At 44.4% G+C, this 16,349-nt stretch overlaps 1 protein-coding gene across 3 annotated transcripts in view; it reads right to left on the reverse strand.

Annotated features, from left to right (window-relative positions):
- The window catches only part of LOC137368877 (growth hormone receptor-like), a 255,252-nt gene that overhangs the window by 11,439 nt on the left and 227,464 nt on the right, over positions 1 to 16,349 (reverse strand). The gene's annotated exons all lie outside the window — the stretch shown is intronic.

Raw genomic sequence — 16,349 nt, forward strand, 5'->3', positions numbered from 1 at the left:
AGCTGATTCAATAATAACTTTCAAAAGAGAATTGGATAAATACTTGAAAAGGAAACATTTTCAGAGCTCTGGAGAAAGGCAGGGGAATGAGACTAATTGGTTTACTCTTTCAAAGAGCTGGCACAGACACAAGGAGCCACATTTCTATGATTGGATCTAGCAGTACTAAAGGACTCAAGGCCCTCAGATCTGTGCACTAGGAGAAGGGTCCTGAAATTTGGGTGTGGGGGATATTATTCAGAAAGGAGTTCCAGGGACTAGTTGACCTGATCAGGAGGTTTAAGTCTTTTGACCGGGCACTGGGAGAATTAGAGGTTGATTGCATCTTGCACAGGAGACACAACTCAACAGTCTTGACCAGACCAAAAGTGATGGTAACATAGTGGTTATGTTACTGGACTAGGAATCCAGGGGACTTGACTAGTGCTCCAGAGCCACAGGTTCAAATCCCACTATTAATTAATAGATCTGAAATAAAAAGTTATCCTCAGTAATGGTGATCATGAAACTACCGGATTGTTGTAAAAACCCATCTGGTTCTCTAATGTCCTTTAGGAAAGGAAATCTGCCGTCCTTACCTGGTCTGGCCTACATGTGATTTCAGACCCACAGCAATGTGGTTGACTTTTAACTACACTCTGAAATGGCCTAGCAACCCACTCAGTTGTATCTAACCTCGACAAAAACATTGAAAAAGAATGAATGACATCGACCTAGGCACCAGAAATGGCACACCGAACCCAGATGATCCTGTAAAGCCTTCTTCATTAATATCTGAAGACATGTCAAATTTGGGAGAGCTGTCCCACAGACTAGTCAAGCAACAGGCTTACACAGTCAAACTCACGGAATCATACCTTACAGACAATGTCCCAGATACCACGATCACCATCCTTGGGTATGTCCTGTCCCACTGGCAGGACAGACCCAGCAGAGGTGGTATACAGTCGGGAGGGAGTTGCCCTGGGAGTTCTCAACATTGACTCGGGACCCCATGAAGTCTCATGGCATCAGGTTAAACATGGGCAAGGAAACCTCCTGCTGATTACCACCTACCGCCCCCTCCACCTTGGCTGATGAATCAGTGTTTCTCCATGTTGAACACTAGTTGGAAGAAGCACCGAGAGTGGCAAGGGCACAAAATGTAGTCTGGGTGGGGTACTTCAAAGCCCATCACCAAGAATGGCCTGGTAGCACCACTACTGACTGAGTCCTGAAAGATATATCTTCCAGACTGTGCCTGCGGCAGGTGGTGAAAGAATCAAATTGAGCAAAAAACGTACTTGACCTCATCCTCACCAATCTACCTTTCGCAGATGCATCTGTCCATGACAGTGCTGGTAGGAGTGACCACTGCACAGTCCTTGTGGAGACAAAGTTCTGTTTTCGCACTGAGGATGCCATTGTGTTGTGTGGCACTACCACCGTGCTAAATGGGATAGATTCAGGAGAGATCTGCTCAAAACTGGGCATTCATGAGGCGCTGTGGGCCATCAGCAGCAGCAGAATTGTACTCAACCACAATCTGCAACCTCAAAGCCTGGCAGATCCTTCACTCTACCATTACCATCAAGCCAGGAGACCAATCCCGGTTCAATGAAGAGTGCAGGAGGGCATGCCAGGAGCAGCACCAGGCTTACCTCAAAATGAGGCATCAACCTGGTGAAGCTACAACATAGGACTAGAGATATGCTAAACAACAGAAGCAGCATGTGATAAACAGAGCAAAGCAAACTAACAGAGCAGATCAAAGCTCTGCATCCTGCTACATCCAGGCACTGCAAGTTTACTTTGCTCAAGTGCCCATCCAATTTCCTTTTGAAATCATTCATCATCTCTGCTTCCACCTCCCTCCTGGGCAGCGAGTTCCAGGTCATTACCACTCGCTGTGTAAAAAAGTTCTTCCTCACATTTCCCTACATCTCCTGCCCAGAACCTTCAATCTGTGTCCCCTGGTCTTTGTGTGGTTAGTTAATGAGAACCACTTTACTTTGTCCACATTATCTAAAACTGTCATAATCTTGTACACTTCTCTCGGTGCAGATTAATCAAAGATAGTCAGCACTAATTTGTTAAGGGAAGGTCATGTTTGAATAATAGGTTTTAAATTTTTGAGGAGGTAACAAGGAGGATTAATGAAGGTAGTGTATTTCATGTAGTCATGGATTTTAGCAAGGCTTTTGATAAGGCCCCACATGGCAGACTGGTCACAAAAGTAAAAGCCTGTGGCAAGTTGGATCCAAAACTGGCTCAGTGACAGGAAGCAAAGGGAAATGGTTGGGCGTTTTAGTGACTGGAGGGATGTTTCCAGTGGGGTTCCACAGGGCTCAGTACTGGGACCCTTGCTTTTTGTGGTATATATCAATGATTTGGATTTGAATATAGCAGATATGGTTAAGAAGTTTGCAGATGATACAAAAATTGGCCTTGTGGTTGATAATGAAGAAGAAAGCTGCAGACTGCAGGAAGATATCAATGGACTGGTCAGGTGGGCAGAACAGTGGCAAATGGAATTCAATCTGGAGAATTGTGAGGGTAATGCATTTGAGTAAGGCTAACAAGGTGAGGGAAGTGTAGAGGAACAGAGGGACCTTGGAGTGCATGTTCACAGCTTCCTGAAGGTGGCAAGACAGGTAGATGAGTTGGTCAAGAAGGCATACGGGATACTTCCTTTATTAGCTGAGGCATAAGAATAGGGAGGTTATTCTGGAACTGTACAAAAATCTGGTTAAGCCACAGCTGAGTACTGTGAGCAGTTCTGGTCACTGCACTATAGGAAAGATGTGATTGCACTCGAGAGGGTACAGAGGAGATTTATGAGGATGTTGCCTGGACTGGAGAATTTTAGTTATGAGGAAAGATTGGACAGACTGTGGTTGTTTTCTTTGGAGCAGAGGAGGCTGAGGGGAGATCTAACTGAAGTGCATAAAATTGATGAGTCTAGATAGAGTGGATAGCAAAGCCCTATTCCCCTTGGTTGAGGGGTCCATAACCAGGAGGCACAGATTTACAGTAAGAGGTAGGAGGCTTAGAGGAGATTCGAGAGGAAATTTTAACACCCAGAAGGTGCTGGGGATCTGGAACTCACTGCCTGAAAAGGGTGATAGAGGCAGAAACCCTCATTTTATTTAAAAAGTAATTGGATATGCACTTGAAGTGCCGCAGCCTACATGGCTACAGATCAGGAGCTGGAAAGTGGGATTAGGCCGGATGGCTCCTTGTTGGCATATGTGGACAGAATCCTTCCATGCTGTAAAATTTCTAAGATTCTAATTGCATCTTTTATTTAGTCTTTCAATGAAAATGATGTTCTGTAGATTCCTGCCTAACGATGTCAGCCATTAACTGAGACTGGGTCAAAAACATCTTCCACTGACGGACAACAGATTACATCTAACACTCATACAGTCATAGAGTCATTTACAGCACAGAAGGAGGCCCTTCAGCCCATCGAGCCCATGCCAACTCTCCATGGAGCTATGCTGTCAGTCCTACTCCCTGGCTCGAACCCCGTAGCCCTGCAAGTCTATTTCTCTCAGGTGGCCATCCAACTTCCTCTTGAAGTCATTGATTGTCTCCGTGTCCACTGCCCTTGTGGGCGCGAGTTCCAGATCATTATCACCCGCTGCGTAAAAAAATACTTCCTCATATTTCTAAACTATCTTGGCAGGGGTGTGGGAACCAGGAGGAACTATCAGAGAGGAATACCAAGGTTCACAGAATACTGGAAGAGATGGATAGCACTAGAGTAGAGAATAGTAAGTTATTAGGTGGGGGCAGATTAAGGGAGAAAGTAATAAAGTCTGAATCAGGGTTAATGTGCATGTATGTGAATGCACGGAGTGTGGTTAGTAAGATTGGTGAGGTACAGGCAGAGATTGCCATGTTGTGGCTATAACGGAGACCTAGCTCAAAGAAGGGCAAGATAGGAAAGGAAAGAAATGGGGAAGGGTGGTGGTATTGATTAAGGAGAGCATTGCAGTGCTGGAGAAAATGGATGTCCCAGAGGGGTCGAGGACAGATCAATTTGGCTAGAACTAAGGAACAAAAAAGGTGCAGTTACATTGCTCGTTGTTGTCTATAGGCCACCAGCTAGTGAGAAGGACACGGAGGAACAAATTTGCAAGGAAATTACAGAGAGGGGCAAAAATTATAGGGTAGTTATAATGGGGTTTAATTATCCAAACATAGACTGAAATAGTAGTGTAAAGGGCAGTCGGAGCAAGAGTTCCGAGAGTGTGTTCAGAAAAATTTTCTACAGCAGTATGTTTTCAGTTCAATGAGAAAGGAGGCACTGCTAGACCTGGATCTTGGGAATGAGCTGGGCCAAGTGGATCAAGTATCAGTAGGAGAGCATTTCGGGGACAGTGATCATTGTATCATAAGGTTTAGGCTGACTATAGAAAAGGACAAAGAACAATCCAGAGTAAGAATAATTAACTGGGGGAAAGCCAACTTCAATGGCGTAAGAATGGAACTGGGGCGAATAAATTAGAGTCAAAGGTTGGCAGGAAAAAAAGTAGTTGAACAATGGGCTACCTTCAAAGAAGAGATAGTTTGGATACAGTCAAGGTATGTTCCCTCGAAGGGGAAAGATAGGGTAAACAAATCCAGAGCTCCCTGGATGACAAAAGAGATAGAGATTAAGATAAAGAAGAAAAAGTGTGCTTATGACAGGTGCCAAATAGTAAATACTATCGAGAACCAGGCTGAATATAGAAGATCCAGAGGGGAGGTGAAAAAGCAAATAAGAGAAGCAAAGAGAGTGCATGAAAAGAGACTGGCAGCGAGTATTAAAGAAAATCCCAAAGTTTTCTGTCGACATATAAATAGTAAAAGGGTGATAAAAGGAGGAGTGGTGCCGATTAGGGACCATAAAGGGGATTTCCACATGGAGGCAGAGGGCACAGGTGAGGTATTAAATGAATACTTTGCATCTGTCTTTACCAAGGAAGAAGATGCAACCCAGGTAATGGTGAAAGAGGAGGTAATTCAGACACTAGAGGGGTTTAAAATTGATAAGGAGGATGTATTAGATAGGCTGTCTGTACTTAAAGTGGACAAAAGCACCAGGACTGGATGAGATGCATCCAAGGATTCCAAGGGAAGTGAGAGTGAAAATCACGGAGGCATTGGCCATAATTTTTCAGTCTTCCTTAGACTCAAGGGTGGTGCCAGAGGACTGGAGAATTGCAAACGTTACACCCTTGTTCAAAAAGGGTGTAATGATAAGCCCAGCAACTACAGGCCAGTCAGTTTAACTTCGGTGCTGGGAAAACTTCTAGAAAAAATAATTTGGCTGAGTTAATGGATGTTTTTTGGGTTGGAGGAAGGTTTGTAGTGGAGTTCCCAGGGGTCAGTGTTGGGACCCTTACTCTTTCTGATTTATATAAAAAACCTAGACCTAAGTGTACAGGGCACAATTTCAAAGTTTGCAGATGATATGAAACTTGGGAGCATTGTGAACTGTGAGGAGGATAGTGTAGAATGGCAAAAGAAATGGTGGAATGGGCAGATAGCTGGCAGATGAAGTTCAATGCGGAGAAATGTGAAGCGATTCGTTTTGGTAGGAAGAACATGAAGAAACAATATATAATAAAGGGTACAATTCTAAAGGGGGTGCAGGAGCAGAGGGACCTGGGTGTATATGTGCATAAGTCATTGAAGGTGGCAGGACAGGTTGAGAGAGTGGTTAATAAAGCATACAGTATCCTGGGCTTTATTAATAGAGGCATAGAGTACAAGAGCAAGGAAGTTATGTTGAACTTGTATAAGACACTAGTTCAGCCTCAGCTGGAATATTATGTCCAGTTCTGGGTGCCACACTTTAGGGAAGATGTGACGGCATTGGAGAGAGTACAAAAAAGATTCACGAGAATGGTTCCAGGATGAGGAACTTCAGTTATGAAGATAGTCATAGAGTCATAGTTATACAGCACAGAAACAGGCCCTTCGGCCCATCGTGTCTGTGCTGGCCATCAAGCACCTAACTATTCTAATCCCATTTTCCAGCACTTGGCCCGTAGCCTTGATTGGTATGGCGTTTCAAATGCTCATCTAAATACTTCTTAAATGTTGTGAGGGTTCCTGCCTCTACCACCCCTTCAGGCAGTGTGTTCCAGATTCCAACCACCCTCCTCAAATCCCCTCTAAACCTCCTGCCCTTTACCTTAAATCTATGCTCCCTGGTTATTGACCCCTCTGCTAAGGGAAAAAGTTTCTTCCTATCTAACCTATCAATGCCCCTCATAATTTTGTACACCTCAATCATGTCCCCCCTCAGCCTTCTCTGCTCTAAGGAAAACAACCCTATCCTTTCTGGTCTGATCTAAGATAGATTGGAGAAGTTAGGACTGTTTTGCTTGGAGAAGAGAAGGCTGAGAGGTGATTTGATAGAGGTATTCAAAATCATGAGGGGTCTGGACAGAGTAGATAGAGAGAAACTGTTCCCACTGGTGAAAGGATTGAGAACGAGAGGGCACAGATTTAAAGTATTTGGTAAGAGAAGCAAACCTGACATGAGGAAAAACATTTTCACACAGCGAGTGGTTAAGGTCTGGAATGCACTGCCTGAGAACGTGGTGGAGGCAGGTTCAATTGAAGCATTCAAAAGGGAATTAGACAGTTATATGAAAAGGAAGAATGTGCAGGGTTACGGGGAGAAGGCGGGGGAATGGATCTGAAGGAATTGCTCTGTCAGAGAGCCAGTGTGGACACGGTGGGGATGCTGCGCTGTAACAATTCTGTGATTCTGTGAACCTTGCACCTAAAATCCTCCATCCTTGGACCCATTCTGGTAAATCTCTTCTGCACCCACTCAAGGACGTCACATCCTTCCTGAAGTGTGGTGACCAGAACTGGATGCAATACTCCAGTTGGGCTCAACGAGAGATTTATAAAGGTTCAGCAAAGCTTGCCTGCTTTTATACTTAATGCCTCTATTTATGAAGCCCAACCACTCTCTCAATATGTCCTGTTTCCTTCAAAGATCAATGCACATGCACCCCCAGGTCCCTCTGTTCCTGCACACTCTTTAGAACTGTGCCGTTAAGTATATATTGCCTCTCCCTATTCCTTCTACCAAAATGCATCATCTCCCACCTGTCAGCATTAAATTCCATCTGCCACCTCTCTGCTCATTCTGCTACTCTATCTATGTTCTGTTGCAGGTGGTTTGTATCATCCTCACTGTTTGTCACACCTCCAAGTTTGGTGTTATCAGTAAATTTTGAGATTCTACTCTATATTCCAAAATCCAAGTCATTTATATATAGCAAAAAAATGCAGTGGTCCCAGCACTGACCCTTGGGGAACACAACTGTCTCCCATCCTCCAGTCTGAAAAACAACCATTTACTGTGACTCTCTGTTTTCTGTTCTTAAGCCATTTTTTTAATCCAATTGGATACTGACCCTCCTATTCCATCCGCCTCAATTTTGTTAACTAGCCTTTTATGTGATACCTTATCAAATGCTTTCCTAAAATACGAACATACGAATTCGGAGCAGGAGTAGGCTACTCGGCCCTTTGAGCCTGCTCCACCATTCAATAAGATCATGGCTGAACTGATTACTCCACATTCCCGTTCCCCCGATAACCTTCCACCCCCTTGCTCATCAAGAATCTATCTACCTCTGCCTTAAAAATATTCAAAGACTTCCACCATCTTTTAAGGAAGAGAATTCCAAAGATTCACAACCCTCTGAAGAAAGAATTCTCCTCATCTCTATCTTAAATGGGTGACCCCTTATTTTTAAATAGTGACCCCTATTTCTAGATTCTCCCACAAGGGGAAACATCCTTTCCACATCCACCCTGTCAAGACCGCTCAGGATCTTATATGTTTCAATCAAGTTGCCTCTTACTCTTCTAAATTCCAGCGGACACAAGCCCAGCCTGTCCAACCTTTCCTCATAAGACAGCCCGCCCATTCCAGGTATTAGTCTAGTAAACCTTCTCTGTACTTCCTCCAACACATTTATATACTTCCTTAAATAAGGAGACCGGTACTGTACACAGTACTCCAGATGTGGTCTCACCAATACCCTGTATTGCTGAAGCATAACCTCCCTACTTTTGTATTCAATTCCCCTCACGATAAACGATAACATTCTATTCGTTTTCCTAATGACGTGCTGTACCTGCATACCAACCTTTTGAATTCATGCACTAGGACACCCAGATCCCTCTACATCTCAGAGCTCCGAAATCTCTCACCATTTAGATAATATGCTTCTTATTTATTCTTCCTGCCAAAATGGACAATTTCACACCTTCCCACATTATACTCCATTTGCCAGGTCTTTGCCCAGTCACTTAACCTATCTATATCCCTTTGTAGCCCCCTTATGTCCTTGTCACAAGTTACTTTCCTACCTATCTTTGTGTCATTAGCAAATTTAGCCACCATACCTTCAGTCCCTTCATCCAAGTCATTTATATAAATTGTAATAAGTTGAGGCCCCAGCACAGATCCCTGTGGCAAACCACTCGTTACATCTTGCCAACCAGAAAATTACCCATTTATGCCTACTCTCTGTTTCCTGTTAGCTAGCCAATCTTCTATCCATGCCAATATGTTACCCCCTACACCATGAGCTTTTATTTTCTGCAGTAACCTTTGATGTGGCACCTTATCAAATGCCTTCTGGAAATCCAAGTACAATACATCCACCAGTTCCCCTCTATCCACAGCACATGTAACTCCCTGGAAGAACTCCAATAAATTGGTTAAACATGATTTCCCTTTCACAAAACCATGTTGACTGTGCCTGATTACCTTGAATTTTTCTAAGTGCCCTGCTATGACATCTTTAATAATAACTTCTAACATTTTCCCTACGATAGATGTTAAGATAACTGGTCTGTAGTTTCCTGCTTTCTGTCTCCCTCCCTTTTTGAATAAAGGAGTTACATTGGCTATTTTCCAATCTAACGGAACCTTCCCCGAATCGAGGGAATTTTGGAAAATTAAATCGAACGCATCAACTATCTCACTAGCCACTTCTTTTAACACCCTAAGATGAACTCCATCAGGACCCGGGGACTTGCCAGCCTGCAGCTCCAACAATTTGTTCAGTACCACTTCCCTGGTAATTTTCTTGAGTTCCTCCCTCCCTTCCATTTCCTGACTTACAGCTAATACTGGGATATTACTTGTATCCTCAATAGTGAAGACCAATGCAAAATATCTGTTCAATTCATCTGCCATCTCCTTGTTAACCATTATTAATACCCCAGACTCACTTTCTATTGGACCAACACTCACTTGATTCACTCTTTTTAAAATATCTATAGAAACTCTTACTACCTGTCTTTATATTTCTAGATAGCTTTCTCTCATACTTTAACTTTATCCACCTGGTCAATCTTTTAGTCATTCTTTGCTGTTTTTTATATTCTGTCCAATCTTCTGACCTGCCCCCCATCTTTGCACAATTATAGGTTTTTTCTTCAAGTTTGATACTATCTTTAACTGTTTTAGTTAACCACGGATGGCCGGTCCCACCTTTGGAATTTTTCTTTCTCATTGAAATGTTTCTATTATGTGTATTCTGCACTATCCCCTTAAATGTCTGCCACTGCATCTCTATTAACCTATTCCTTAACCAGATTTGCAGGTTCACTTTATCTAGCTCTGCTTTCATGCCCTTATTTAAGTTTAAAATATCAGTCTTGGACCCACACTTCTCTCCCTCAAACTGAATATAAAATTCAATCATATTATGATTGCTGCTACCTAGAGGCGCCTTAACTATGAGATCATTAATTAATCCTATCTCGTTGCACAATACCAGGTCTAGTATAGCCTGCTCTCTGGTTGGCTCCAGAACATATTGTTCAAAGAAATTATCCCAAAAACATTCTATGTACTCCTCATCCAGGCTACCTCTGTCCATCTGATTTTTCCAGTCTATATGTAGGTTAAAATACCCCATACTTATCGCTGTACCTTTCTGACAAGCTGTCATTATTTCTTGCTTATACCCCGTTCTACAGTGTGGTTAATGTTAGGGGGCCTGTATACTGCTCCCACAAGTGACTTCTTGCCTTTATGATTTCTCATCTCTACCCAAACTGCTTCTATGTCCCGGTCTCCTGAACTTAGGTCATCCCTCTCTATTGCGCTAATACCATCATTAATCAACTGAGCTAACCCCATCCACCACCTCCCCCCCCCCCCCAACACACACCTTTTCCTAGCTTCCTGTCCTTCCTAAATGCCACGTACCCTTCAATATTCGGGTCCCAATCTATGTCGTCCTGCAGCAATGTCTCTGTAATGGTTATCAGATCGTAGTTACTTATTTCTATTTGTGTTCTCAGTTTCTCTGTTTTGTTTCAAATGCTACATGCATTCAGATACAGAGCCTTTCGTTGTGTCCTTTTATTATTTTTGTAACCTCCAGCCTTATCTGTTGATTTACTCTTAGATTTGTATGCTCTGTCCCTTTCTGTCACAGTCTGTTTATCATTTCCCATATTAATACCTTTCTCTCTTGCCTTGTCTCTACTTCTTGATTTACTGTATCTTCCCAAATTTGATCCCCCTTGCCCCCACTATTCAGTTTAAAACCCTCTCTAATTCCTTAGTTATGCAGCTCACTACAACACCGGCTCCAGCACGGTTCAGGTGTAGACAGTCCGAATGGTACAGCCACTTTCCCCAGTACTGGTGCCAGTGCCCCACGAACCAGAACTCACTTCTACCACACCAGACTTTGAGCCACGCATTAATTTCTCCAATCTTATTTGCCTTATGCCAATTTGAACGTGGCTCAGGTAAAAATCCAGAGATTATTACCTTTAAGGTTCTGCTCCTTAATTTGGTGCCTAGTTCCTCATACTGACTATGCAGAGCCTCTTTCCTTGTCCTGCCTATGTCGTTGGTACCTACATGGATCACGACAACTGGATCCTCCCCCTCCCACTGTAAGTTCCTCTCCAGCCCTGAGCAGAATTCCCGAATCCTGGCACCGGGCAGGCAACTCAGTCATCTGGACTCTCACTCTTTGCTGCAGAGGACAGTGTCGATCCCCCTAACTACACTGCCCCTTACTACCAATACACTCCTTTTTTCTCCCTCCACTTGAATGGCTTCTTGTACCATGGTCATGTTGCTCACCCACCTTGCAGCCCTCACTCTCATCCAAACAAGCTGAAAGAACCTCAAACCTGTTGGACAATCACAAAGGCTGAAACTCCTGCACTCCTGCTCTATGGGTCCCCTTACCTGACCTAGCTGCAACCACACTCTCCTCTCCCTGACCACTGACCAAAGCAGAAGACCCTATCCTAAGAGGTGTGACCACTTCCTGGTACAAAATGTCCAGGTAACTTTCCGCCTCCCTGATGTGTCGCAGTGTCTGCAGATCGGACTCCAGTTCAATGACTCTGAGCTGAAGCTCTTTGAATCGCAAACACTTACTGCAGACGTGCCCTGGATCACACTGGCATCCAGGAGCTCCCACATGCTGCAGCTGTGACACATCACCTGTCCAGCCATCCTTAATGTGTTTTAATTAACCACTTAATTATTTTATTCAATTATTTATTTTATTTTCCTTTTTTTAATTTGTTTTATTAAGCTTACCACTAGTTCCTTAATTATTTTAAACGTTAGGATTAGAATGGACTTTAATCACTTACACACCAAAAAGGTAGCTTCTTCCCTGCTCTCTATGTTGGTTATGATATCACTCTGATGGCACTTTTCAATTTTTCCCCTGCTCCTCTCTCTCTCTCGCTCTGTCTCCGGTCTCCAACTCTGGGCTTTTGGCGCGGCTTTTAAACCTCCACTCCTGCTGTGTTCCTCTCTCTCTCTCTCTCTCTGTCTAACTCCGGTCTCTGACTCTGACGCAATCCACTGTATTCCCTTCATCAATTTTCTCTATTACTTCATCAAAAAATTCAATTAGATTAGTCAAGCATGATCTGCCTTTTACAAATCCATGTTGGCTCTCCTGAATTAACTTGAACCTCTCCAACTGTGTGTTGATTTTTTTCCCTGATTATTGTTTCTGAAACCTTATCCACCACTGACGTTAAACTGGAGGTTGCTAGGACTGTCCATATACCCTTTCTTGAATAAGGGTATCACATTTGTCACTCTCCTGTATCCAGGGAAGATTGGAAGATTATGCCAATCCCTTCCGCTATCTCCATCCCCGCTTCCTTTAGCAACCTGGGATGCTAGCCATCCAGATCAGGTGACTTGTCTATCCTAAGCATAGCCAACCTTTATGGTACTTCCCGCCTCTCAATTTTTATCCTACTCATTGCCTCTAACCTCTCCACTTCTACTGATATTTTGTCACATTCCTCTTCCTTAGTAAACACCAATACAAAGTACTCATTAAGTATTCCAGCCTTGCCCTATGCCTCTAAGCATTTTTTTTTTATTTGTTCCTGGGATGTGGGCGTCACTGGCTAGGCCAGCATTTATTGCCCATCCCTAATTGCCCTTGAGAAGGTGGTGGTGAGCTGCCTTCTTGAACTGCTGCAGTCCTTGGGGTGTAGGTACATCCACAGTGCTGTTAGGAAGGGCTTACCCTCTCTGTCCCTAACAGGCCCCACTCCTTCTCTTACTACCCACTTACTATTTACATGCTGGTAGAAGATCTTTGAGTTCCCTTTTATGTTAACTGCCATTCTATTCTCATATTCTCTCTCTGTCAGTCTTATTTTCCCCTTCACCTCCCCTCTCAACTTATTGTATTTGGTCTGGTTCTCACTTGATGAGTTCATCTGACATACACCCTCTTTTTTTTTTGTTTCACCATAATCTCTATCTCCGTCGTCATCTCAGGAGCCCTGTTCTTGGTACCCCCACCTTTTAACCTCGCTGGAATGTTCCTATCCTGTACCTGAAGCATCTCTTCCTTAAAGATAAGCTATTGTTCTGATACAGGACTTCATGCCAGTCCTTGGTTCTATTCTACCCTGGCTAGATCCCTTCTATTGAAATTAGCCCTCTTCCAATCTAGCCGCTCTACCTTATTTTGTTTCTCGCATTTCTGCATCATGAGTCTAAACCCTATGATACGATGATCACTCTTACTCAAGTGCCCCCCCACAGACACTTGGTCCACTTGGCCCACCTCATTTCCCAGCACCAGATCCTTTCTAGTTGGGCTGAGAACATTCTTTTGTTTCTTTCTTTTGGGCCTCCTTATCTCGAGAGACAATGGATACGCGCCTGGAGGTGGTCAGTGGTTTGTGAAGCAGCGCCTGGAGTGGCTATAAAGGCCAATTCTGGAGTGACAGGCTCTTCCACAGGTGCTGCAGAGAAATTTGTTTGTTGGGGCTGTTGCACAGTTGGCTCTCCCCTTGCGCCTCTGTCTTTTTTCCTGCCAACTACTAAGTCTCTTCGACTCGCCACAATTTAGCCCTGTCTTTATGGCTGCCCGCCAGCTCTGGCGAATGCTGGCAACTGACTCCCACGACTTGTGATCAATGTCACACGATTTCATGTCACGTTTGCAGACGTCTTTATAACGGAGACATGGATGGCCGGTGGGTCTGATACCAGTGGCTGTACAATGTGTCTTTGGGGATCCTGCCATCTTCCATGCGGCTCACATGGCCAAGCCATCTCAAGCGCTGCTGACTCAGTAGTGTGTATAAGCTGGGGGTGTTGGCCGCTTCAAGGACTTCTGTGTTGGAGATATAGTCCTGCCACCTGATGCCAAGTATTCTCCGAAGGCAGCGAAGATGGAATGAATTGAGACAAAGAACAAAGAACAAAGAACAAAGATAATTACAGCACAGGAACAGGCCCTTCGGCCCTCCAAGCCTGCGCCGATCCAGATCCTCTCTCTAAACATGTCGCCTATTTTCTAAGGTTCTGTATCTCTTTTCTTCCTGCCCATTCATGTATCTGTCTAGATACATCTTAAAAGACTCCATCGTGCCCGCATCTACCACCTCCGCTGGCAATGCGTTCCAGGTGCCCACCACCCTCTGCGTAAAGAACTTTCCACGCATATCCCCCCTAAACTTTTCCCCTTTCACTTTGAACTCGTGTCCTCTAGTAATTGAAACCCCCACTCTGGGAAAAAGCCTCTTGCTATCCACCCTGTCTATACCTCTCATGATTTTGTACACCTCAATCAGGTCCCCCCTCAACCTCCGTCTTTCTAATGAAAATAATCCTAATCTGCTCAACCTGTCTTCATAGCTAGCGCCCACCATACCAGGCAACATCCTGGTGAACCTCCTCTGCACCCTCTCCAAAGCATCCACATCCTTTTGATAATGTGGCGACCAGAACTGTACGCAGTATTCCAAATGTGGCCGAACCAAAGTCCTATACAACTGTAACATGACCTGCCAACTCTTGTACTCAATGCCCCGTCCGATGAAGGAAAGCATGCCGTATGCCTTCTTGACCACTCTATTTACCTGCGTTGCCACCTTCAGGGAACAGTGGACCTGAACACCCAAATCTCTCTGGACATCAATTTTCCCCAGGACTTTTCCATTTACTGTATAGTTCACTCTTGAATTGGATCTTCCAAAATGCATCACCTCGCATTTGCCCTGATTGAACTCCATCTGCCATTTCTCTGCCCAACTCTCCAATCTATCTATATTCTGCTGTATTCTCTGACAGTCCCCTTCACTATCTGCTACTCCACCAATCTTAGTGTCGTCTGCAAATTTGCTAATCAGTCCACCTATACTTTCCTCCAAATCATTAATGTATATCACAAACAACAGTGGTCCCAGCACGGATCCCTGTGGAACACCACTGGTCACACGTCTCCATTTTGAGAAACTCCCTTCTACTGCTACTCTCTGTCTCCTGTTGCCCAGCCAGTTCTTTATCCATCTAGCTAGTACACCTTGGACCCCAAGCGCCTTCACTTTCTCCATCAGCCTGCCATGGGGAACCTTATCAAACGCCTTACTGAAGTCCATGTATATGACATCGACAGCCCTTCCCTCATCAATCAACTTTGTCACTTCCTCAAAGAATTCTATTAAGTTGGTAAGACATGACCTTCCCTGCACAAAACCATGTTGCCTATCACTGATAAGCCCATTTTCTTCCAAATGGGAATAGATCCTATCCCTCAGTATCTTCTCCAGCAGCTTCCCTACCACTGACGTCAGGCTCACCGGTCTATAATTACCTGGATTATCCCTGCTACCCTTCTTAAACAAGGGAACAACATTAGCAATTCTCCAGTCCTCCGGGACCTCACCCGTGTTTAAGGATGCTGCAAAGATATCTGTTAAGGCCCCAGCTATTTCCTCTCTCGCTTCCCTCAGTAACCTGGGATAGATCCCATCCGGACCTGGGGACTTGTCCACCTTAATGCCCTTTAGAATACCCAACACTTCCTCCCTCCTTATGCCGACTTGACCTAGAGTAATCAAACATCTGTTCCTAACCTCAACATCCGTCATGTCCCTCTCCTCGGTGAATACCGAGACGACGCTCTTGGCTGGCATACGTTGTCCAGGCCTCGCTGCCGTAGAGCAAGGTACTGAGGACACAGGCCTGATACACTCGGACTTTTGTGTTCCGTGTCAGTGCGCCATTTTCCCACACTCTCTTGGCCAGTCTGGACATAGCAGTGGAAGCCTTACCCATGCGCTTGTTGATTTCTGCATCTAGAGACAGGTTACTGGTGATAGTTGAGCCTAGGTAGGTGAACTCTTGAACCACTTCCAGAGCGTGGTCGCCAATATTGATGGATGGAGCATTTCTGACATCCTGCCCCATGATGTTCGTTTTCTTGAGGCTGATGGTTAGGCCAAATTCATTGCAGGCAGACGCAAACCTGTCGATGAGACTCTGCAGGCATTCTTCAGTGTGAGATGTTAAAGCAGCATCGTCAGCAAAGAGGAGTTCTCTGATGAGGACTTTCCGTACTTTGGACTTCGCTCTTAGACGGGCAAGGTTGAACAACCTGCCCCCTGATCTTGTGTGGAGGAAAATTCCTTCTTCAGAGGATTTGAACGCATGTGAAAGCAGCAGGGAGAAGAAAATCCCAAAAAGTGTGGGTGCGAGAACACAGCCCTGTTTCACACCACTCAGGATAGGAAAGGGCTCTGATGAGGAGCCACCATGTTGAATTGTGCCTTTCATATTGTCATGGAATGAGGTGATGATACTTAGTAGCTGATCAAGGAAGTTCCCTGAACACATTTCAGAAATTCCTCCCCTTCCTTACCCTTTATTCTGGAATTATCCCAGTTGATATTTGGATAATTAAAACACCCCAACATCAGCACGCTATAGTTCTTGCACATCTCTGTGGTTTCCCTGCAGATTTGCTCCTCTCTCTCTCTCATTATTTGGAGGTCTATAGAATATCCCCAGTACTGTGATCATACCC

The sequence above is a fragment of the Heterodontus francisci genome, chromosome 4 (assembly GCF_036365525.1).
Source record: "Heterodontus francisci isolate sHetFra1 chromosome 4, sHetFra1.hap1, whole genome shotgun sequence".
NCBI classification, from domain to species: Eukaryota; Metazoa; Chordata; class Chondrichthyes; order Heterodontiformes; family Heterodontidae; genus Heterodontus; species Heterodontus francisci.